We start from the raw sequence: 25,201 nt of genomic DNA, 5'->3' as shown, positions 1-25,201 counted from the left end.
TTCAAACTGCAAAGCCAAAGAAGGAAAATTTTAAGGATTTACAAACCACAGTGATTAAGTACAGGCAAAGAGGAATGTCACACCCCTGTGTTAATAAACGGAAAAAAAGATACAATCCACATAGCAGCACAGCCATCGTTCAGAGAACCTGCAGCTTTGAAGACAAGTCTCCTTCTCTAAGTATTAGACTATGCTCCCAGAACACCTTTCCCTGAAGGCACAAATGTTACTATTTCTTGTGATTGTCACAGCCAGGTACCTCTGTATATCCCAGCAGATGTATAGAGATCAAATTCACCGAGATGCTCATATCTGTACTAAAATACAGGTGTATTTCTCCCAGCAGTCCTGGTAGTTGTACATTATCTACATATGCTTCTGCATTCATGTCATCAATAATTACCGACATTAACAACATGCTAATGAGATGCCCAGTGATGTGTATGCGTTCACAGAGTGTAAGCAGTATTCCCACTGTATTTAGGCAGACTTTGGTGGAGTGATTCCAGCAGTTGCCTGATACGTTAACTGTTTCTTCCAACACTAACCTACTGCTTTGCGTTTGCTCCGAGCCTTACAGCATAGGAGTGGCTGCTCCTGCCTGTCCACTCTGCCCTCTCCTAGTAGCACAGCAGTGAAGATGCCTTCTAAGACATAAGATGAAATCAGTGATTTATATGGCTGGCTGAGTTAGAAAAAATGGTATTGTGTCCTATTCAACTATTCCTACTAGAAAGCCAGGCTTCAGCCACCCTAACAAGACCTGCTGCCAAAAGCAAGTGCAGGGCAGGAACGTAAGCTGCGGACATGTGAGCAGAAATACCGTCATTCCCACTTGACTACAAGAGCCTGAGCAGAAGGGAATCAGATCTACTGCAGTGCAACACCAGAGTCAGCCTCCTACCAGGATATTGTCTGTAGCAATTAAAATATGAACTTCCTTCCCACTGCAAACTGACAAACAAAGAGGTTCCTGCAATCAGGCATGAGTGCTTCTGAGTTTATTTTTGTAGCTCTTCAGCATTATTTATAAGGTGAGCTGGCAGACCATGTCCCCAAAACAAGTGTTACCGTCTGGACAGCGAACAGCCTGCTGTGGGTGTTAGGGGCTCGGCCAGACCGATTTCAGGGGTGGAAGACCTGAAATCCAGCTGGATATGCTCTACTCGGGGTGGCTGCTGACACAGGGATGAATCCACGATATCTGTTCCACACTGAAGAACCCTCTGTTGCTACCAGTATTTTGAAACTGCACAACATAAGCCGCTGGGGAAGGAGAAAAGATGAGGGGATGGCAGTGCTTAGCAGACCTGCAGAGGAATGCAGGAGCATCCCCGCTTCCCAAAGAGGAAACTGGGGCACTGAAATGACTTGCTCATCACTCCCTGGCAGATGAGTGCCAGGCCTAGACAGGGAGCCTGCAATTTCCAAGTCCCAGCATGGTGCTTTGTCTGCCCAAGCGAGGGCTCAGAGCTGGCCCCGTCACAAGCGAGGAGGTCGCGTGCACACCGGCACCGCGTCCCACTCAGGCATGCTCTGGTGTGCTTGGTGTTGGTGACGCAGCTCTCTCCCCCAGGCACTGATCCGTATGGCACTCACTTGCACATACTTTCCACTGCTCTGCAATGCAGGGCTGTAAAGATGCTGAGCAGTCACTCCTCCCTAGGTGATTTTCCATAGCCCAGCAAACGAGGGGACCTTGCAACTGTTGTTGGCTCATCTTCACCTCTTTGGTGGGGGAGACTCCCTGCTGCACGGCCACATTGCCAGTCCCCATCCAGGCTCAGAGCAATGATAAGTGCAGAACTGCTGAACAGCCCCATCATCGGAGCCACTGATTATCTGCACAGCTTGGGTCAGGCAGTAAGGAGTGCAGAGCTTGCCAGGCCTACTAGGAACTGTCATTACCATAAAAACATCCCCTCCTTCCTAATGTGTTTGAGCCAAAGCCCATTGCAAGCAGCTGAAGGATGCTGGCACAGCAGCTTTAGAAGCAGCTGGAGATGCTGGAACTAGAGATGCTGTTTTGGACCCGTAAGGTGTTACACAGCCAGATAAACGGCTGTCACGGGGGCACTGCAGGGATTATCGAGCAGTACCAGGGGATGTGACCTCTCCAGGAAGCCATGGTCCTTTGCCTGCTGAAAGCCTATGAGGGAATGAGGAGCATGTGACAGACGAACACATGAGGAACATGGGGACAAGGACACATGGGTCGTCACAGCCCGGCAGGTGCAGCGGTGTTCGCTTTGCTGTTCCTTGACCTGGAATGCCCCTGCCTTTGTTCTGCAAGCGTGACTTTGGAACAGAGATCTCTGGAGTCTCTCCTTTGGATTTGCTTTCAGTGTTTTAGACCAGGTTGGTCCCCTGGCCAAGCTGAACTTGCTAATGTGACCCTAGGGAGAGGAAAAGGAGATACACACCTCTACCACCCAGCACACCAGGGCAAGCAGGGGAGAACTAAATGGGTGGAGAGCTGCAAAGAGCAAGTGGAGGAAGCATGCAGAGAACTGCGCAAAGTGGGGAAGATGAATCGCATTGCTCTGCTCATCCTGTGACAAATGTGTGAGGCTCAGCTGGCAAGGTGACAGGAGGAGAGGCTGGTCAGATTCAGCCAAGGAACTTTTATTTCCCAGGCTGAGCTCTGAGTGGTGCACATGATGGAAAGTAGAGTGACTTGTTTCTCCTCCCACCTGAGCTCCAGGGGCTTCTCGCATTCAGAAAAGGCAAACGTCAAATTGGCACGAGATTTTGACTTCTCAGCCCAGGCTGAGACAAACTGGGAAGATGCATGCATGCTTAGAGAGCCAGAAAGAGAAAGAAAAGGAGGACAAGGAGAGAAAAATAAAAGCTAGATCAAGGGCTGAATTTCCAAAGGCACTCAGCAGCCAGCAAATCCTTTTGTTCTCAAGGCAGCAGTGGAAGAAGCAGGGTCTGGATTATTCTCCGCAAAAGCTGAGCTTTTTTAGAAACCTGCCCCCTCCCCTTCCATGCCTATGATGAAGATTTCACAGAGACAAGATCTGTTTGATTTAAAGGTATAATCCTGTGGTCATGGATTTAATGCACAGTTCTGGGTGTCTGAACAGAAGCTGCAAGAGACTCACTGCCCCCTTGAAGCAGCCATCTGGGAACGCATGCCAGGCCCAGTGTGCTCTCAAGTGACTTCGTCTTCTGGAGGACCTGACCTCTCAGTTATGGGCTGCACTGTATGAGCACCACTATCTTGCCCTGTTTGGCAGCTGACAGACTTTGTAGCGCAAAATGTAAGTGTAAAGACACAGGGACTGGCCGAGCCAGCCTTTCGATAATGGTGTGAAAACTCGAGAGAGCGCCAAACACACAGTACAGCAGCTAATTCCTGGGAAACGGTGACTGATGAGCTCAGCTCCTGTCTTGACCTCATTGAGGCTGGGAAGTACAGTCAGTTTGCAGCTGCCTCTGAGTTACCAAAAGACTCCAGGGTCAGCTGGGATCTTGCCTTTTCCTTGCCAGAAAAGAACAAACTCTTAATAGCTACAGAGGAGGAAAGAACAGGAGGCCCTAGAGGGATGTAAACAAGTTGGAGGTGATGGGAGATGACAGTTAGACCTCACTGCTACTGAAATCTCTTGTATGCCCTGTAATTCAAGGGCCTTAGCCCAGGAAACTGGACTTACCCCCGGTCCTGTGAGCTCCTTGGAGGAAACAGCTACTGAAAGAGGACTCCACTCCCTGCCCAGTGTTGGGAACAGGCTCTTGGGAGATGCTGGGGTTACACCCTGAGGCATGAGAGAAGAGAAAGCAAGACCCTCCTTCAGTACTGGCTTGGGAAAGATGTTTCCTCCCCAGTGGCTGTGCCCAGCATAGACACAAGCAACAAGGAGACCCTGGGAGTCTCCCCCAGCCCCTGCCACCACTGCCCCACTGAGCCCTGAGGTCCCCCCATGAAATCCGTTGGCTCGCCTGGAGCTGCTGAAGGGCATCAATGCATCGCTCGCTATTTTGGACAGAGCCCCTTTCCTGTGGTCACGCTCCAGGGCAGAAGAGTTGTATGCACATTTGCAGTTACCACTTGGCTGCCTGGTTCAAGATGCAGCTGTTTGGTCACTCAGGGGAATCCGTCAGTCCCCTCCCATGCATGCAGGGTTTGCAGGAGCTCCCTCATAGCCGGGCGAGGATCAGGCGATGTATTACTGCATAAAGCACAGCTGAATACAGAAGGGCTTAATTTTTGAACAAAAGCTGTGACCAGCTTCAGTGGAGCCAGGAGCAGATTCTACTTGGGAAAAAAACCCCACAACCTTTCTGCTGGCAACCATAGTGAAAGGAATGAGATCTGGGTCTTCTTAGCAAACTGCTGGGCCTGGGAGTGCTTGAAAGGTTTCCTAGAGACAACAGTGCACTGCATGGAAATGTTTTCCATTTGCAACAGCACTCCTACCTCGTTCTTCTCAGTGCACCAACCTAAGCATGACCTTTTGGGGTTTGACAGCTAACAACCAGTCCTGGCTCCTGCCACTTCCTTTTGAGCCTACAATGCCAACTTCTTGTGATTCCTAAGATTACAAGCCAGAAAGAACTTGGATATTCTCTGGATATCAAGACTATCTTGTGTTCTAAAATGCATGACAGGAGATGCTAAACCACATGCTTCAGAGTCAACAGCAATAACGGTTCTTGCAAATTATCCCTAGTCTACTTGTGCAGGGTTCTTCTGCCTTCCTCCGAGTCAGCTAATACTGGCCTTTCAGATAGAGAGGAGACTGTGAAATGAGCCTTAGGTTTCATCAGCACAGCAATTTCTATTTGCTACTATCTTAACAGGTTTCCCCAGAGAGAATGAGGAGCATTATTTCCTTCACCCGGATAATATGCTATACAATAAAAAAACATGTAATAAATGTTCACAGTGAAGAGTAGATATTGGAAGGGTCAGGGCTTGGGGATTAATCTCCTAGCTCTTTTCTGCCTTGCTCGGTAGCCTGGGCAAGGCCACTTAGCTGCTACATGCCCCAGTTTCCCTCCAAGCATGGAGGTACATAAGTCTCCACTGAATTCAGTGGAACTGCTGTCAGATACTCCAGAGGACCCATGTGCAAGTGGAACTCTGGCAAATGCATTTATTCTGCACTTACCTGGCACTAAGCCTACTCCATTCATATTTAGGTGATTAATCATTAATGATGTTTGTTTATTAATGATGTTAAAGGCCTTCAAGATGGTGGAAAATTCCCAGGTGAAAGATGCTACATGATTATGTCTAACTCTATAAACACATAAGCAAATGATTTAATTCTCCTTGAAAGTGACATCGTGCAATAAAATGACTGGATCAGACCCTTGGAAAGGGACCTAGTAATTAACTTGATGTGAATTAATCAGCTTTAGTCAGTATTTAGAGACTTTAATAACTGAGCACTAGCTTTTATAGTGACAACTCCCAGAATGTACTTTGAAGTGGCCTGCCTGCTTGAAGTGGTACAAGCTCCAGGACTCTGGAACCAACAACTATTATTTGCCTTACAAGGGGTATAAAAGCACCCCCCTCCCCGAGATCTGGGCCTTTTGGGCCCCAATACACACAAGGAGAGACCGAGGAGGTGCCCACCTCGCTAGATAAGGTGGACAAACAAGCTGCATGAGAAACCGACTGCATAGGGAGAGCAAGGACAATCTGGGATCTGGTTTCCTGGGTGAAACTACCAAAGTCTGGGCTGCTGCCAAAGGGGCTGTCCCGCTCTCCCCCCTGCCCAATGCCAGTCCTCCTCCCTTCCTTGCACAGAGGCTGGGCTTTGTGCTGGCTGCCCTGTTCTGACCGGGTTAAATTCTGCCAGATCAGGGACAAGACCTGGCTGGCTGCAAAGCTGCGTTACCAAATGGGCAAGCGCAGACAGGAAAGCCGTGCCCAAGAGGTTTAGGTTGGCTTTGTCTCAAAATCAGGTGGGCTTCTCCATTTGCTCCATCCAGATAAAAGCTTTACTCTTTTTACCACACAAAGGATATTGTGGTGGCAAAACCATTTAAGTATAACTATATTTAAATTAGTATATATGTAAAATAAACCATGTTAATGTAAAGTATGACCATATTTGTATAAGAGCATCTACTGCTCTAACTATGCTGGCAAATAAACCTCCCACAGCTCAGGAACAATTTACATTGGTGAAGCACGGACTAGACCTACATCTTCTGAGCCCCAGTGGTTACCAGGGCAGGCAGCCATTCTGGGGAGCAGACAGATATGCTGCATAAGTGATAGCCATAATGAAGGAAATGCTCATTACTATGTGAAACACAGAAACTGAGACTACAGCTATTAATTAAAAAGGGAAATCAGAGCTGGGTTGCTAGAGCCTAAACATAGAGGGGGAAAAAAAAAAAAAACAAACAGTCTGGGGAAAAAAAAAATAATAATATTCTCAAGGCCCCACAAAGATAACTATCACAGGCTACACCCCAGCTGACCCCAGGTCACCCTGGTACATGGCTATTGAAAGTGCAACTCCTCAGCTGGCAGGGTGGGGCTGCCAGCATCTGTACCGGGGATCCATCCCTCCGCCCACCACAGCGGCAGCTGGAAACGGCTCGAGAGAAAGAGAAGCCTCAGCAAAACAAGAAACTTTAGAGGATGTTTTTCTCCAAAGAGGCTGGGAAAGTGTTTGATTTTTCTACCTGAAAATAAATATATACGTATGTTATATTCTGCCCAGTTAACCTCTCTCTTCTTGTTTACCTCAAGGTCGTGCTGTAGTGCCTGTCCTTTGTGGGGTGGAAGAAGCAGGATTTGGCTGTGATACCATAAAGGGGAATTTTTACTGAGGCTGCTGGACATAAACACACCCTGTGGTCCTCTCTGTCTGTCCAGGCCCCACTGCTGCAGCCCAGGCTTACCGCAATGGGTCTCCCTACGCTGTGGCACGGACTGGAGTGGGGCAGGAAACATTTTTCCCATCCCACAAAAATCTTCCTGTTCTGCATCAGGATGAACCCAAGACCTTTCAGCACTTCTAGTCTTGTTTTCTAAAGAAACAAACCATATGCAATCCTGCTGTGTGCGTCTGTCCTCCCTTTCCCATAAATTCTTAGTTCTTTGGCCAATTTCAACCAAGTCTGACTTGATCAGGTAAAGGTACCAATGGTGTTACATTCCCACAAGTCTCATACAAATAGGCAGCTCAGGAGAAGAGACCCAAATCATGCTTCCACTGAGAAATAGATTCAGTCCTTCACAGACACCAGATAACACACAGAAGAGCTTCAGTTTTGCTGGGAACCAGCCATGCCTGGCCTTGCTACTCACAGTAACAGTGTCTGGAAAGCTCTTACACACTGTGGCACGACCTGGGACATGGGAGGACAAAGCCCAAGTCCAAGACTTGCTTCCTCCTGGCCACGATTCTCAGTCTGTGCCCAAAGGGGTGGCTACAGCCAGGGCAGCGGGGTCACCCTTTCTCTCATCCTAATATACTTCCAAGCACATAAAGGAAAAAATCAGCATTTTCTTCCAGATGTTTGCACTGAGGAGTTTTGGCCAGCTCCAGTACAGAGCAGACGGGGGGGCTGCTCACCACTGCCCGCAGCTGGCGGAGCAAGGCTGGGTTTTGCACAGAGCCGGGCATTGGTCGGGGGCAGCTCTTCTCCAGCATCCACTTTGTTACACCCTTCATCAGCAAGAGACTTGCAAAGGCTACAAACACTCCCTTGACCCTTTGGCAAAGCCCCTCCTGCTCCCCAGACCAGGGCACTGCCCCACCACGTCACACATGTCCCTCCAGCCCAGCTTTTCACCACGCTTTGCAGAGGAGACTGCCCTTATTTATTTTCTTCTCTCTTCGCTGCCACCTCACAGGTCTTTACCAGGTCTTTGCAGATGGTGTCTCAATGCCTCAATGCCTAATCGTGCATCCCAGCTTTTGCATTATCTGGGCCCTGGAGGCCACCCTGCGACACGCGTCCATGCCAGAAAGGTCAGAGATAAGCAAAAGGTCCTTTTGTGCACCTGTCTCCCTGCCTGGGTTTCTTAGAATCTAGCTGCCCTCAAAAAGAGAAAGAGGACAAACAACTGCACGGGTACAGCGACTGATAGTGCTTCAGTAAGCCCCAGCACTGTCTTTTAATGCCCAGGCAAGAGGGAGAGGTTGCCCTAGGGTATTGGCAGGCTCATATCCCTACACACAGAGAAGACTAAGGGCAGCAAGGCAGGGAAAGAGCTAACTGCACTTTTAGAGGTAGCTGTGCAATCAAAGTTGCAGGCAATCAGCTTGCATAGGAAGATATGTACAGACACAAGAGAATCTGCTCATGGCCTGTAAGAGGTAGAGACGCATTGCACTAGTGCACTTCAACTGCTGCAAACTGCAGGCTGGCAGGAAAGTCTAGGAACAAAAGGAGCATTTAAAGAGGGCAAGATTCATGCAGGTGTTGAGAGCTAGCACAAAGCCTCAGACTTACCTCCACACCCCAAGCTGAGGCTGGTGATGGGTAAAAGGGATGGGACACTGAGCTAGCACCTAGGCTAAGGCACAGAGAAAAATCCATTGCTGATTATCAGCTCTGAGCTGGGGAGGGTCAGTTATCAGGGAGACAGCACTGGAGGGGTCTGTGAACTGGTTGCTGAACTGAGTGAAAACAACCTCCTGCTTTTAATCAGTGATAAGTTAGAAGGTACTTTGATGATGGTGGATGGAGAAGTGAGATCATACATACTGAATCACATCTCCCCAGGCCTGTGTATTTTAAAATGTGCTTAACTTTATTTCCATCACAGCTGCTGTGAGTTTTGCTCCCAGCTTAGGCCAATAATGACAGCTTTGGAAAATCCCATCAGTGCAGTTTAACAATGATGAATTAGTTAATACCTGCAAAGTGCTTTGATGAGGTAGATTTCTCAAGCAGGCAGTGCAAATACTGCTGCTGCTTCTGGATGAAGAAAACACATGGGATACATGTTTAGCTTATAGCTGGAACAAAATATAGATGTCCCTGCCAGTCATACTGCCTGATCCCTTCCCCTCTCACTAAGAGCAGAGGTGAGCAGCATGAATGTCTAAAACCAGCTGTATCAGTTTGTGTTCATCCCTGTAGGGCTGAGGTTCTACATGACCCTCAGCAAATGGACTCCATGTACCATGCCTCAGTTTCCCCTTCCGTAGTACTTTGAGGCTGATGGAAGAAGATGTTTGCAGAACCCAGCATTTTTTATAATTCTTGCATTTTGTGGCTTTTTTTTCCTTTTTAATTCTTGATTGGGCATATAAATACCAGCTGCCCGAGGCTATAGTGAAGAAAGTCAAAGGCGTATGTCTTTGATTTATGAGGCCTCCATTCAGTTCAGTTTGCCTCCCCCTGTAGTTCCCATGGGAAAAGTTGCTCTTCACTTCCTATCCAAAAATCTCTTGTATGGTATGGCTGGGAGCTGTTAGGCAACCACCTCCTTCTGCCCTTGCTACAGTTTTCTCAGAAAAGTGAGCTGGACATGCTGCTTCTCCCTTCTGCTGTGCTGAATTTGTTGAAGAAACAAAGGTACCAGGTTAACAGGAAATGCAGGCACTATGGTTTTACTTAGTAAGGTGGTGACCAGTTAAAAATCTTGGTTATCCAACCTAATGCACAATGCAGAGGAGGAAATCAGCATGTGTAAACACCGATGAAAAACATCCTACCTGCACAGAGCACCCCACCACTGTATACAACTGCTATACCACAACCTACAGAAACACTGAAATATCCAGTCCCCTTCTGCTCCCAGGAGAAAGGCTGGTGCCAAAGCCAAAGGCTGGGCTAGGACTCAAGAGAGCTCATTCAAGCCCAAAAGCATGTGTGACAAGTCTCTGCCCCCAATCTTTTTGCTTTAAAATGGACACAATACCTGTTGCTTTGCCCCCTTACACTCCCCCAGTAAATCCATTCTGCCTTACTGTCTGTATGCACAGTGCTTTGGAGAGCCATGCTGCTGGGGCCTGGGGCTATTACACCAAGTGATTTTCAATAACCTCCAATACTAATATTTGCACTTTTTTGTCTCCACAGGGAAAAGCCTTTTTTTGTAGAGACTCCTCAGTCTCCTGCCAGGGCAGCTCCCTTCTCCTGCAGCCATGCTCTCCTCTGTATCACTATCCCCTGCTACTGGGTTGTTATGAAGTGATGCCAAGTGTCTGCATGAATTGTTTCAGGACAGAGATTATGATCTATCTGAAAGAGGGGAGACACATTCATCTAAGTGTCAGCTATTACTGTGAACCCATCAACCAGAGACACCAGAAACACTATGTGCCCTGGAAACTCCTAATCAGCTCTGTATACCAATTTGATGTCCATGGAAGCTGTAGATCTTTCATTTTCAGGCATACACTACTTGAGATTACTGTTGATCCTAATTAACTAATAAACTGTAAGCCAGAAACTGTGCAATTGTACTTCTGAACCTGACAGGGCTCTCCTCCTAGATGGGTTTAGGAGATGCTGTAAGGCAAAGACCAGACTCCTATCTTTTGCAGTTACATCCATCAAAATCCTGGATGATTCCTTCCCCGATGTGAGCAAGAGAGCGCTCAGCCCCCGTACACCCGAGAGCAGGAAGGTTAGCCTATGACTAATGATGGCAGGGCCGCAGGGTACCATTCCCATGTGCCAGCAGCTGAGACAGCAAGATACAAAAGGCTTAAAGACAGGGCTGGTGTTTGCCATCAGTTATACCCTTGAGACCCCATCGATTTCAACAGGCTCCCACGTGCAACATGAAGCAGCTCCCAGCCCATTCAGCCCCACAATATGCAAACTTATTTTTACCACCATTACCTGACAAATATGTTAAAAGTATGCATAAGTGTTTATTTACTTCCTGCACAATAAAAGTTAAGAAGGAGAAAAATAGATGCTCAGCAACGATCTCTGCTCACCTGCAGAGATTGATGGTTGGATGCACAGCTGAAAACTACAATGGTGCCCTAAAGACAGACTAGTTTCCACTCCCCATCTCTTGTCACTTCTTGCACCTGCAGATTTGGCTCAGCCAAACCCTTGCAGGCACAGCGAGGTGCCTAAGGAAGATGTGTCTGCTTGCACATGTGGATGATGCTTTGAGCTAAATCTGCAAACTAATGTTATCTCTGCTCCAAAGCAGTAAGAGCAGCGATTATACTGGCGGTCCTCAGCCACCAAAGAGGTCTGCTGAATTTAGGCCCACTTTGCGTCCTGTGTTTAACCCTTCAGCTTTGCAAGCTGACAGTTTCAAAGAGCTTTAACAGTTGCATCAGAGTTGAAAACCAACTGCAAGTGAGGCAGAAAACAAAGGTGGCACAGGACCTTTGAAGAGAGACAGTAGCATGAACATTATACAATGTGTCTCAGCAGTAGTTTCCCTGCACGCACAGTCACACCTATAAGCACATAAGATTTTTCCAGTTCTGGTGCTGTCACCGCTGCTCTCATATTCCATTAGCTGTTCACATGTCAACAGCACTGCAATGGTGGGCAGAGCTGAGACTCCCCTCTGCTGAACTCTGTGCTCGCTCTGATGGTGTTCGTGATTCGGGGCACCACAAGCGATTTTGGGATAGCATCCTTCCCTGCGTTGATCGAGCCCTGCGACACAGGGCAAGTGACCTATGTATCTGTACCCTACCAGGCTAGGGCTAGAGAGGTGGCCTGAATAGTCACTGCGGGCTCTCTCCTGTGCAAGATAACAGAAAAATACTGAGATAATTTCTGGGTAAAGATGAGAAGTGTCATCTCCCCAGCTGAAGAATTTGGGGAAATCTCTGCAAAATCTGAGACTTTCTGGGGTATTTCCAACAGACAGGCTGACCTGGGCTCTGATTGTCAATGCAATTAAATACATCAGAAAAAAGGGGCAGACCTCCCATCTTTATTTATTTATTTTGTGGCTCAGGCTAGAAATCCAAACAGGGCTGGTTTGAAAGGTACTTTCCATAAGCATCGAGTCCATCTGTGCTTGCCTGGGCCCAGCTCCCCCATAAAACATGTGCGTCTAGAAACCCAAGCTGTCCTGAAGAATGCAAGTCCCCAAATACTTGAGTTTAGGACAGACTGATTTCAAATGAAAAAGCTCTTGCAAGAGAAAGCCCCAACTGCATATGGAAAGGAACACCATGAGTTGTGCAAATGACTCCTGGGTTAGAGCAAGCAGATTTATGTAGATCTGCATGAAGTGGGGGACCTGCTCCACTCTGCCTGCCTTGTGCCAGCAAAACATCTCCTGGATACAACACTGTTGTGGCTGCAAATAGAAGTGCAGGACGGAGCCATCCCCACAGGGATGTGTTGCTCCTCACCTCGCATGATGGTGATATAGGTGATGGTAGGCTACAACGCCACAACAGAGCTGATTTGGCCTTGCCTGATTTTGGAGTTCAGGCACCAGTGCAGGTCTCAGCACCTGGGCATTACAGGCAGAGGCACAAACAGTTATTTTGCTGCTTTGCACAAGGAGTTTGACACAGGCCACTAGCCATGGACAGCTGAACCCTGCACACAGGCGAGATGACACCAGCGACGCTGCAGCAAGCAACCAGGAGCAGGCTGCACATACAGCATGGCTGGCCTGTGGTCTGATGCAAAGAATAAAATGGGACCCTTTATCTCACTGAACTCCAGGGCTGTTCCCTACCCTTAACCTCCCATTTGCCCAAGCTGTGGTTCTTGCATTGCCAGAACACTGGTTACCTCAAATAAATACAAGGGCATGGGGCAGAAGGACACAAGGCAGCACTCCTGCAGCAGCTCTGACTTCTGCTCTCAAATAGGAAGTTGATAAAAACCTCACTTGGTCGCAGAAAGAAAATCAGATTTCAAAACCGCTGTCAAAAGGGCTCCAAAATCTAGCAGGAGTCCTGGCATTAACCCTTTCCAGAAGGCAGGCCTCTTCTCAGCTGCACCTGGGGCCAAGGAGCAGCTGGGGCTGACACCAGATACCCTGGTCATGCCTTGCTCAACTCTTTGGGGGCTTCCCCCCCCCCCCGAGCTGTTGCTTACATTCTCTTGTAACCTTGCTTTTATCTTGGGACCTATCACATGTCAAATCTGCTTTCATCAATAACCAGGTTGAGGGGTGGAGGGGAGGGAGGAAAGGGGGGGTTAGGAAAAACTGCTGTCTCAGTTAATGTGCTCACCCACTGCAAGAGATGAGCGGGGGGGGGGGGGGGGGGGAAGAGAAACCCAGTGCTAGGTTGGATGCCAAAACCCATCACGCTCTCAGCAAAACACTTGGCTCCTGGTGGGAAGATGCAGCTCCTCGGTGATTGCATGGGCTTTCCCAATTCTGGGTTCCAGCCCCAAAATCCTGATTCTGAGGGACTCCTCAAAGAAGAGCCAAGTTGCACCTCTTTTTGGGGCCCTGTGTATTTTCCACACAGCTGGGACATCTCTGCTTTCCAGCCTAACTGAGAATCACTTCTGCAGCTGGGAACAGATACACAGTGACCTATATATCTATACCCTACCAGCCTAGGGCTAGAGAGGTGCAGTTCAGCACCTCAGAGTTCAGCAGGGGAACCCACTGGTCCATGCTCAAGAAACCACTTAACACACAGGACATCCCAGAGAACTGACACCTCGTGTTTGCTCAGAGGATCAACACTGCTATGGCTCTTTGTAGACTGTACAAAAAAGATTTGGCCCAGGGCCTTCAGCTTGGGAAGTCATAATTTTAGCATCCTTCCCACTAGGTATGGAAAATGCCACTAGAAGAGGGCAGTTTTCAACTTTTTTTGCTCACTCCTTTGCTGCCCTGAACTAGAAAGATGGTGCTCACCGTGACACTGGGGGCTAGAGCAAAAAGGACTGCAGCAGCCAGGACACGAGGACCACCAGCTCCACAGGCTGTTGCTCTGCGCACACGAGCCGCTCCTGCTGCTTAAGCAGGCAATCTTTAATACACAGTTAGGGAACAACCTGCTCTCAGAGGGAAGAGATTTCCTGTCTTCTGGGAGGCAGATGAGGCATTGGATTAATCTCACCTCTCAACACACGCATCATGCTGCTGCAAAAGCCCCTTCAAAAGCCTCCTGCTGTGCAATGAATCCGCATGAACCCTCCCTGCCAGCCCTGGCCCCTCCGCAATGTCCCTATCATGCTTCCACTCCACCCAGATGCAGGTTGCAGAAAACCTTTGCAAAAGGTCCCAACCATCTGACTTTCCGCCCAGGCAGGATCTGGGCAACTCACTTCCCCCCGTGCCCTCACTACCGGCTGTGGATTTCCTGGCCCTCCCACATGCACAGCCTGACCCAGAACGGGGCATGCTGGCTGGGGGTAAGCAGGTGCTCCATGCTTCTCACCTCTTTTCCCTCCTTTCTCTCTGCATCTTATATCAGTCTGTGATTAAATCGAGCCTGTTTAACCGCCACAGCCAGATGTGGGGACCCCCTTCATTTGTTACAGAAAAGAAAAAAGAAAGAAAAGAAAGTTACATGTGGTGACAGTTGTCTGCACGTGAAACGTGGCCTATAGCCCTCCGTATACCCCGAAGCCACAGGATCTTTGCTTGGGCCGTGGGAACTCAGTTTATCAGACCTTCAGAGACCCAGTCTTAAATATTTACCCCAAAATAGGCCCTGCTGATGGTGAGGCTGAGGAAATGCATGCTCTACCAGACTCCACATGCCCTCCCATATAACCCTCCCTCTGAAGTCAGTGCAGATCTCAGTCCTCCTTGCCCAAGAAGCCTTCTCCAGCACAGACCCGCTCTTCCCCATCTCCATGGACCAATATAAGTCTTGCTGCCCTCAGCCTCAGAGATCCCCTTCCCTCCAAACTAGACAGAACAAGTTTTCTGTGGCTGTGAAACTACCTCTGCCCCTGGAGCAGCTTCCCTTGCTCCCAGCCCAAGCAACTTCTGCCACACAAGCGTGTCACCCTGAGCTCCAGCAAATACCCTCTCCATTACGCTTCAGTAGGTGTCTATTGCCACCATCCCTGGGAAGATCAGTTCTTGGGGTGACACCAGCATCCTCTTGGCTTGCTAGAGGTCCTCACAGACAAACCCAAGTGACACACAGTCATGCTCTGAGGAAAACTTTGTCCAGGGAACATGGTCCAGAGTCAACAGTTTCTAGCCACAAACATTTTCTTCACTCTATTTTTTTTGCCTCTTCAAAATTGCATTTCCTAGGACAGAGAATACTCTGGGATTTCCCAGCCCACCATTGCTAGGTGGGACCCTCAAGGGGATCAAGGCTACAAGTCTCTAGGGAGTTGCGCAACAGAGGGTCAGCGAGCAGAGCCAAACCAGAAACTCTGCCAGGGCAAGTTAACAGAGGTTACGGAGAGAACTTCAGACTCAGAGAGGAAGAGACAGAGACATGAGGGAGGAAGGGAGGGAGGAGGAAGGAAGGGAAATGATATCCATCCCCAGAGCAGGGTGGTGAACAGACAGAATAAGCAGCAAAGCCTATCGTTGCCTCCCAGCTGGTGCGGATCCCCAGAGACAGGCTGTGGGTCACAGCCCACTGAGGACAGGGCTGTCATCTATGTGAAGCTTTATCAGCGGCTGCTTCTTCTTTCTTTCTGTCTTGCTCCAAACTCTCCATTTCCAAAAAGGGTGGGAGATGTCACAGAATCAGCAACACATCCTGAACAGCTGCTGCCACCCTCTATCTCTGCCTCACCCCTTGTGTCTCACTGCTGCTTCTGAAGGCCCCAGAGAAACAAACTGCTCTGCCTGGCTAATAGGAGGGCCTGAGGAGGGACATTACACTGCAAGTCCAGAGGACTGTGGATGTCTGGTGCAATTCAGTTTTGGGTTCCCATTAGGTCTGACCGATTCAACATTTCCATAGACTAACAGCCTTTGGGTCAGGCTCCTGTGAAAAGAGCCATTTAGAGAAAACAGAAGTTTTCCCAGCTCAGGCTTATTCCATGACATGATCTGGAGCCTCTCTTTCCTCTCAAGGAGGGGAGAACAGATGGGAGAGGGTAGAGAATTTTTTCAACGCCCAAGGTTTCTCATGGAGCAACTAGTGTGAAGATGATGGCCTGGCTGCACCTCCTGCCTGGGCAATGGGATTCTTCCATGGCCACAGGTAGAAGAAGGAGGTGTGTATAGATACAGCTGGCCAGGTTTCTCCACCCATTTGTGCAAAGATACTTAAGCATCTAATTCCAGTTTGAATATGCCTCTGCACTAGCAAAGGAAACACATTTTGAAGGGTGTATGGTTTTTAGAGACACTAAGCAACAGAGCTCCTTCTGAAGTCAAGAAAGGCCATAGAAGAGCCAGCTTCTTTGGGGGAAAAAAAAAGTCCTTGAAAGAAAAGTAATGCTATTAGAGTGATTTAACAAGCCTCCCTCTCCTCACTCTCCCAACAGCCTATTTTCAGGAGTTCTTCCCAAGAAGCCTCCCTTTTCCCTGAAGATCCTTTTTTGAGCACAGATGAATAAACTTCAGGCTTTGTTCTTAGGAAGAATCTTTTATCAGCTTTTTGCCCTGATAGCGACAATTTTCGTTTCATCTGAAAATGGGGATGGGGAGCGGGATTTGATCAAACAAGATCAGTCCAAACCCAAGCTCTAAACTCAGCTTGAACCTGTTGAGAAGATCCAATAAGTTCACAGAAGTTCTACATTTCATCCATTGCTACTGCTTCTGTATTTCCAGGATCCCACTGGGAAGAAAAAAGTGACTTTCATCAGACTGAGCTCAAATTTACAGATATAGGCATCTGCTCAAAATGCTTTGCTAAGAAACACCAGTACTCTTGAAATGACAGATTTAATGGGCAAGTAAAGGTGACAGCAGTCCCCCTCAACCCCATTATTGTCACCCACTCTTGTACCAGTAAGCAGCTGCCTAACTTTGCAACTCTTCCAGTCAAATCACTGATGGTTCTTAAGCTATTTCCCCCCACCCCATTTTCAAGATGAGGAAAAAAAACAAGCACAGAAAGGGAAGCATCTTGCTATACACAAAGACCAACAGCAGAGCCAGAACCAGGCCCTCTAAGGCTGGTGTTCTAGTCATTGCATCCCAGCAGCAGACAAAAGAGTTTGCACCACATCACCCATCACCGTGGGAAGCATCTCCAAAAGGTAGTAAAACCCCTCAGTCCAACTTGGGAGAATTTTAGCAAGCCATGTCCATGCATGAGACCCAGCTGAGGCATGCAGGCTCTACAGAATCCATCCAAACAGCTTCCCCATCCTTTGGAAATAGGAAGAGCTCAAAAAAGGACCTCAAGCCCAGCTAGGATAGGCAACATCACCCAACCAGAGCTCAGAGAAGTTTTCCAAACTTTTGGGTTCTTCTACTCTGGAGCAGAGCCAGTTCAGCCCACTCATAGAACAGCCCATGATCTGCTGCAGGAATTACTCATGCTGGCCCTCGATGCTCCCTGCCAGGGGGAACATGGGCAACTGCACCCTGCTCTGATAGCAGAGCTACCCACAGCCCATCCCAGAGAGCAGAGGTATCCCACCACCCCAGCCCAATCCCTGGGCCTATGCATGGAGGAGCAGGATTCCTTCCCCCACCCCTACCCTGAAAAGACAACACCCACCGTGTGGTTTCCTGAAACGATAGTGATATTTGTCAAAGACAGCAGTAAGAAACCCCAATGTGGTAAGTGGCCTCTTCTGAGCCGAGAGCTACCGGTGCTTGTGCTCCAGGGTAAGGCTGTCACCCTGTGGGGCCAGCACCAACACCTTACTCTTTGCAAAATATCAAAGGCACATGTGATGCAGCTCTGGCTCAGAGCAGAGATGGCTTCATCTGGCAAGCTGTTAGCCACAGAGGGAAGTGTGCAAAAAACGTGCAGGAGACAGACATTGTCCTGGCCTAGCTTTAATGCTGACATCTGCTTTTCAAGAGAGATGGTGCCCACCTTGCTGTGCAGTACTTCCTCTGACAACCTGAAGGCCTGATCCTCTGAAGATGACATTTAGAAGTCAGGCAGATACTTGAGGTGGGGAATGGGCTCATGGCCCAAGGCAAAATATGCCAAATGAGGATGCAGGGGTCAGCAAACAGGGATAATTCTGGTTTTGCTGCAATTATGCATTGCATTTGCCACTTCTTGGTCAAGGATGAATGAGAAGGAGGATTCAAGATTTGAGAAAGTTTCAGGTCAGACATATGGCTCTGACTGTGATCAATCCATGCTAGGGACAAGGCAGAGGCAATGCGTCTCTTGTGCCAGAGTCCTTCTAGCTGGTTTTAAGGGTCCCCAGTAGCCAGACCATCATCATCCCTTGACAAGGCAGGAGAGAGGCTGGGCCAGACGAGTACCAGCTCTCTGCTGAACATGCCATTGGCTCTCCCTGACACTGCTGGGCATATTTTGATTTACAGCATCCATGATACCAAGGGACTGCATCAGTGGATGTTACATCCAGCATCTGGTGTGCCCAAAGCAGCTTCAGTTTGCTCAAAGTAAGGATGGGAAGTCAGAATGACAGCTTGCAGATAAGATTAGGCAGAGAACTTGTTAGCCTCTCCAGTGCAGGAGGGCAGATGAGGACCATTTGCATTGTCTATAAGAACCTGCACTGGAAAGCATCCCCTAAACCTCAGTGTTCCTCTGCCTGTTCTCTCAGGAAACCCTAGCATCTGCTGTTCCTCAGAAAATAAAGTTCACATCTAACCAGTTGCACAAAAGCAGACTTAACCCATCTCCTCATCACCTTTGGACCCTAAAGCTTCAGGAAAACAGAGGGAACAGAATGGAGAAGAACATCCACTGAGTCACTGATGAGGCAGGACAAGCTGACCAGAGATCTGCAATAGTTCTCGGCAGCAGACACTCTGGACAGCCTGGAGGTGTGGGTTTACATGCTTGGTGGATTAGACATGGCACTGACTCAGAAACATAGCTATGAGGTGGTGGAATGGGAAGGAACAGTTTGTACATCAGCTGAATAGCATTGAAATAAAGAGCCCAGCAAATACCAATCGCCCCAGGCCCACTGTAAGCAGTAAAGATGCTCTGACATTCCAGTTTGGCCAAACAGAGTTCCTGGGACCTCCTTGATGTTGCAGGCTCATCCTTAAGGAGCAAAGCTTGCAAAAGGAGACCCTGGGTGGGGGGAGCCTGCCTGAATGGCAGGGGAGGAGAGCCAGGGACCCTTTGGGGTCTGATTCCAGCATGGACACTGCCATATAATATAACCTCAGAAGGGATACTAGCTCTGACTGCCTGCTTAGGAGCTGGCTATAAACACCTCATTTCTGTGTCTAGCTCAGCAGCCTGCAGCTGAACTACAGCATTATCTTCTGGAAAGACAGTTAGTCTTGATTTGGAGCCTTGACATGTTTGGGAGTGTACTGCACCCTTGAGGAGCCCAATTACATTCCCCTATGAAGAGATGCTTCTTATTTCCTGTTTTAACTGTGCTGACCTGCACTTCTAGCACCTGGATCTTGTTATGACTCTTAGATCAAAGAGCCCTCTACCACCAGACACCTTCTCCCCTTGTGGTTATTTATAGGTTTGACTAAACAGCTTCAAGCTTTACTCTGAAGAACTCCACGGGTGGAATGCCTAACTCGCACATTGAGATGCATTTTGCATTCTGGAAACTCTTCTCCACCCTCTGTGCGTGTTACTTCTTTTTGAAAGGTGAATGTAAATTCCAGATGTGACCCCTCAGCACTATCCATAGAGCTCATCCACATCCCCACGCCTCACTACAAGCCCAGGCAGGGCAGTCCTTTCTGCCAAGGCATCAGCCTCCTCTACCAAATAATAAAACCAGCAAGAAATCTGCAAGGGTTTACTTCAAGAGGCTTTAACACATATGTATATTGCCAACAATAACATCACTGCTGTTTTAGAGAGGAGGATAACACTAACAAACAAATAATATTTCTCAAAATAGTAAATAAAAAACAATAGCAGCAACATGGCTATAAGCTCTCTACATTTGAGTTTTCATTCCTGCAAGGCATAAGCCAATGTCATTAGAAAAAAACCCAAACATTCTCAGATGTGCAGTTTATTCCCTCCTTGCCCAGCAGCAGCTTCCTCTGCATATCAAGGGTTTGTCACTGTTAAACTGCATGAGAAAACCCCTCAGATCTGGTCAAAGAATTTGGGGGGTTCATAGGAGCTTTTCAGCAACAGATGGGTACAGGGAAGATTTTTGGTGACATCCTGACAGCTAAGGGGTGTAAGAGTCTAAATTAATTCACTGTTGGCTCTTTTGGTTTCTGAATTAAGTTGCTCAGAAACAGAACACATTGGTCACAACATGCCCTCTGCTGGCAACGGTGCTGGGGTGGCTTGGGGCAGACCCAGGGGACAGCAGCACATGCAGGTGGCACCTGCCTCCTTGCAGGGCCGGGTGCTGCAGGGAAACCAACCCACAGCAGCTCCATCCTTTGCTCTGGGCCCGTCCAAGGCACATCTCTCTGGCAAGCCAGAGGCACGGCGAAATTTAAGAGCACAATGGGACATTAGCTCACTTGGCCTGGCTTCCTGTCTAACACATGCTGCAGAATTTCACCCCTACATTGAGCTCAGTAATTTCCATCTGACTAACCACCTCTCTCAAAGTCATGATTTGAAAAGATCAAGGTCATACAGCCAGCCTTCTGCAGCTCTTCTGCTATGCTGAGCACCTCCCAGGCTCAAAAATTTACAAAGCCTTGGGCTTTCCCTACCCAAAGGGTCCAGAGTTGTCAGTTCCCATTATTCTTCTCAAATATGAATTTCAACAAGCTTTACAGCTTCCCCTCTGGGATTGTACATATCAGAATAACTATTCAGCTGTATCTCAACAAGGTTAATATTCTCCTTGTCTAGGGTCACACAGCTATTTAGTGTCAGACCTGGGAATCCTAACTCCTACCTCTTGTTTTACATAATCTGCATGCAATTCAGAGTAAAAACACATGAACTTTTTTCCTTTCTCAGTTTGACAGCAATGTGAAAGTGTTTTTTGTTGTTGCTAAAAATGGGAAACAAGAGGAAGTGTTCCAATCTTTGGGAAAACACAACATGCCCAGGAAGGCACACAGACTATCGCCATCCTGCATTTTTTCATTTTGCTGCCAGATGACCGATTTCACAGCACTCCAGAGGAAACTGGCACATTAAATTGGCAAATTCTTCCAGTGGCAGTGTCATTTCCCACTTCACATGGGCTCCGAAATAAAGATGCCGCCCTCCGCCTACGGACACAAACTGCCAGCACAGTTCTGCTTCCAAATTCCCTCTCTTTCAAATTGGATCCCTGGCAACATCTTTTAGCATGGCACTGAAGTGCTCCTTTTTTGCTAGTCCCCTCTTGTCTCAGCTGGCTACTCTCCTCTAGTGGCTGCTAGCAGCTACTTCAGAGCAGCCGGTACTTCAGAGACATGCAAGAAACTCTTAAATCACTGACTAACTGGACCTTTATGGAAGTTTTTTTATTCCCACCCCACCAGTCAGAGGGGAGCTATGCATAAGGGAAGAATTATGTACCCACACCATAAAGAGGGATGTTGTACCCGTAGTTTTAGCACTGTCTGCAAATCTGTGGACTAGTGGATTTCTGCCAGCCTCTGGATACTCTGCTCGTGATGAGTCCAACATGGACTGCACTGCTCTGGAAAGAGCTTTCCAAGGCTACTGCGCCACCAACAAGGATATTTTAGTGTCAGATGCTGCTTTTTATCAGCTCTGAAAGCATCTCACAAGGAATGCCAGTACTTACAGATGGGAAAATGAAATGCAGAGGAGCAGAGACTTGCCTGTGGTTACTCAGCAGGCTGGCTGCAGAGCCAGAACTAGAGCCCAGAATAACACAATGCATTGCCCCACTAACCACAGCACCCAGCCTCCCCTAGCATCCCTCACTGCAGGACTTCCCCCACCACCCCCTTCCCAAACCAAAGCCCCTAGAGTGCTAAGAGCTAGAGCCTTAAACAGTTTTATTTTCTGAAATTTGTCTATGAAGTTTTGGGAAGGAGGAAAAAAAAAAGAATATTCCCAAGAGTAAGTGTCAGGCAGCACAGGGCTGTGAAGTACTCTTATTTACACAATAGCTCCCACACATGAATAAATCAGGTAATGCAGAGCATACAAGGAAAGAATCAGCAAAAGACATCAAATGCAGAGGGGCACGCACAAGCCAGGCCAAACAGCTCACCCAGAGCAGGAAATAAATGCTTATGCTGGGATTTCAGCAGCCTCATTTGCAGCAACCCATCTCTGTAGAGGGAGCTCGCAGCAGGAGACAGTGGGTGCCAGGGGGGCACTGAAGAGTTGTGGCTGCTCGTCTGGACGAGCACACACCCCAGGGAGGGAGGCAGCACGCACACAAGCGTGGTGGACCCTGCCTGGGTGCAGATGCTTGTGCAACACTGCGTGATGGAAAGCACTGCACTGGCCTTGCCTCTGTCCTGGCAGGGAGACTCTTCAGCTGCAGAAAGAGCTTGCGCCTGGGGGAAACTCCTTGAAGCCTGCCTGAGCTGGGAGAGCTGGTGCACAGCCCAGCTACCAGTGTCCCTTTGCTCTTGGCCACTGTGGGAACGCATGACAAGCGGGCACAGGAAGGTTTACATTTGGTAGCCTCGTTTGACTTCATGGCTGAGCCTGCTTCCAGCAGGAGACTGGACTAGAGACCTCCTGAAGTCCCTTCCAGCCTGAATTGTCCTGTGAGGCATCTGATCCCTGATGGGAATACAGGCTAGGTGTCATGGTTTAACCCCAGCCGGCAACAAAGCACCACACAGCCACGGTTAGGCAAGGCTCCCTCAGCAATGCTTGGGAGGGAGCTGGGCATTTCAGAAAGACTTGAAATAACTAGCTGGGAATTGCTGACAGATGTGGGGGGTCTGAAATCTTGCCTCTACAGGGCTCCTTCTTTTCTACAAAAACTGAAGGAAGAAAGACTGTGCCCATGTTCTCATTAACTACTCGGCCTCTCCACTTTCCAACTCCCAGAAAGATGCTCCAGGTCTGCTCAGGAAGACACTGGATGCCCTCCATCCATATGGACAGAAACAAGCATTGCACAGAAAAAAATTTGAGTCAACTGGGGCAGAGAGAAGCTGAGTGGCTCTACAGATGAGCAGTTAATTCTCCAGAGCAGGAGAAGGGTGCTAGGTCTCAGTCTGTATTCTTCAGGACTGTGTCTGTGTTTTACACAAAACAGTTAAGTGCATAAACACTCCTGAAGGCAGGGATGGAAAGCCAGGTTTGTTTCATTCTAGGGAAGCACTGTAAATAACAGGCTGAAAAGTGACATTACAAAGTACTGGACACAAGAGACCAAGACAAGACTGTCCTCATGCAATAAAACACCCAGGAGTTATGGATCAATTATCACGTGCTGTATTTATATTGTACCCCTCAATTTCAGTAAAATAACTCACTAAATAATCCCCTTCTCCTCCTCACTGCACAGACAAGGGAGTGCAAGGAGAGACTTAGTAGCAGAGAGAAAAGCAGACTGAAGTCCTGACTGGCATGCCTCTCAAACACGTGCACGCTACTCCCTCACTCTGCACTGGGACCCTACCCGATCTCTCTTCTGCCTGAAACATTTCAGGATCTACCACCACTCCACTAATCACCATTTATTTTTATATTATGATGAGGAAATATATTATATTATGAGGAGGAAATGCTGCCTTACTTAGTACTCTGATGCACACAATGTTCATCAGCACCTGTCCACACTTGCTTCCCCATTTACTCATCCCCTAGATTTGCTACAAGAGCAACTTGTAAATTGGTTGAATTAACTTGATGGCAAGCTGAGACTGAGGGCCACAACGCTTCCTGTGGTACCATGCGTAGTACAACCAGTCTGAAACTCCCCCAGCACTCCTACAGACATTTCTGGCTCAACTCAAGCCTGTCTTTGCAGCACCAGCACTACACCGATGTTTTCAGTCCAGACCTGCCAGCATTCACTCCCCTTCCCATCCAAAAAATTGGGGTCTGACTTCTCAAGAGTTACCCAGCAAACTGCAAATGACAACATTAAGCACTCACATTTCCCCTCTTTTTGCTTCATCTGCAATGTCAGCTTACTCACTAACGTACAGACCCCCAGAAGTTCCTCAGCTGGAAGCTACAAGGCTTCAGCATCTCTCTTTTTTTTCCTTAAGATGCTAGGGGGCTGAGAGCCTGCCCAACCTCCACTACAAAGCCCTGGCAGAGACAGACATCCCTGCTGAGGGATGGCAGAGTGGCTGCCTCATGGTTTGGCAGAACACTGACACCCTGGGAATTCACACAAACTGCAGCAAAATCCCCAGTCGGTGCCGACCCCCTCACACACAGCCATTTCAAGGTACTTTTAATATCTTTGGCGCAATTATACTCCACCAGCCCTCTGCCAAGAGTTTTGCTTGTCCCAGAGCACATAGGGCATAAGATTGCCCTCTATCACATTTTCCGTCTCTGAAACTATGTTGCCTCCTACCTTTGATGATCAAGAAATTTGCTTCTGCAGGCGTGTTTGCTTTGAACAATCCAGCCTCCACTTTCCTCTGCCTCCTCGCTTTCCCTATCTGTTAACAGATTTTGCTGCTATTGTTGTTGAAAAGCCAGCAGCATGTGGAAGCTGTGTTGCCATCCAAACCAAATGCGATCAGGACCTTTAATTTCCAGCGTGGCAGCTGTTGTTTACATCACTTTTTTTTCCCCTCTCACATGCAGTAATTGGTTCTTACAATGTTCTTGCTCTCCCACACATGTACTTAAACAGGAAGCAAGGGGTGGGAGTTGTAGTGTGGGGGTTTCCTGTTCTGTCTTTCTGAAACACTTAACTGACACCAAAAGCTTTGATCAAAAGATCTAAGCACACAAGCTAGTACACCAAGGTTCAGTTAAGAGTACATATTGCTTACAACAGGAAAACCCTAAGCGCTCCCATGGTTACAGGGTTCCTGGCACACCACTAGTACTTTTCAAGCCTTTTTAGTAAAAAATCTCCTAATGGGAACGCGGGCAAGTGCAATGCCGTTACAGAAGGTTTTGCTTTCCCGGTTACCCTGTAGATGCAGGGTGAGGGCTCTCTCCCCCCGAGGTGCCCAGGCAAGAAGGGGAAAGCCACAAGCTTCAACGCACCTCAGGAGATGCAAGAGGCGCTCTCCTCAACCTGGGAACAAGGCGGACTGAACCTTAGACCCTTGTCCCGCCGGCTCACAGCACGCGGCGGGACCACGGGCTGCAGCCGGCGCTCGGAGCCCACGAACGAGACCAGCACCCGCCTCTCGCGGGCACGCAGGCGTGCGGGGGAGCGCCCAGGGGACCCCCACCCTGCCGTGGGC

The 25,201-nt window shown here is 48.4% G+C and overlaps 1 long non-coding RNA gene across 1 annotated transcript; it reads right to left on the bottom strand.

Moving 5' to 3' along the window:
- On the bottom strand, nt 1-25,146 carry LOC142419150 (uncharacterized). The gene is made up of 3 exons (XR_012778490.1): nt 24,999-25,146; nt 3,660-3,761; nt 1-312 (listed from the first exon to the last, which is right to left on the bottom strand). It is a non-coding gene; the product is annotated as an uncharacterized LOC142419150 (long non-coding RNA).
- Between the last annotated feature and the right edge of the window lie 55 nt (nt 25,147-25,201).

The sequence above is a fragment of the Mycteria americana genome, chromosome 20 (genome assembly GCF_035582795.1).
Source record: "Mycteria americana isolate JAX WOST 10 ecotype Jacksonville Zoo and Gardens chromosome 20, USCA_MyAme_1.0, whole genome shotgun sequence".
NCBI lineage: Eukaryota > Metazoa > Chordata > Aves > Ciconiiformes > Ciconiidae > Mycteria > Mycteria americana.
The sequence above is the reverse complement of the archived record's forward strand: the minus strand, read 5'-3'. Positions and strand labels throughout refer to the sequence as shown.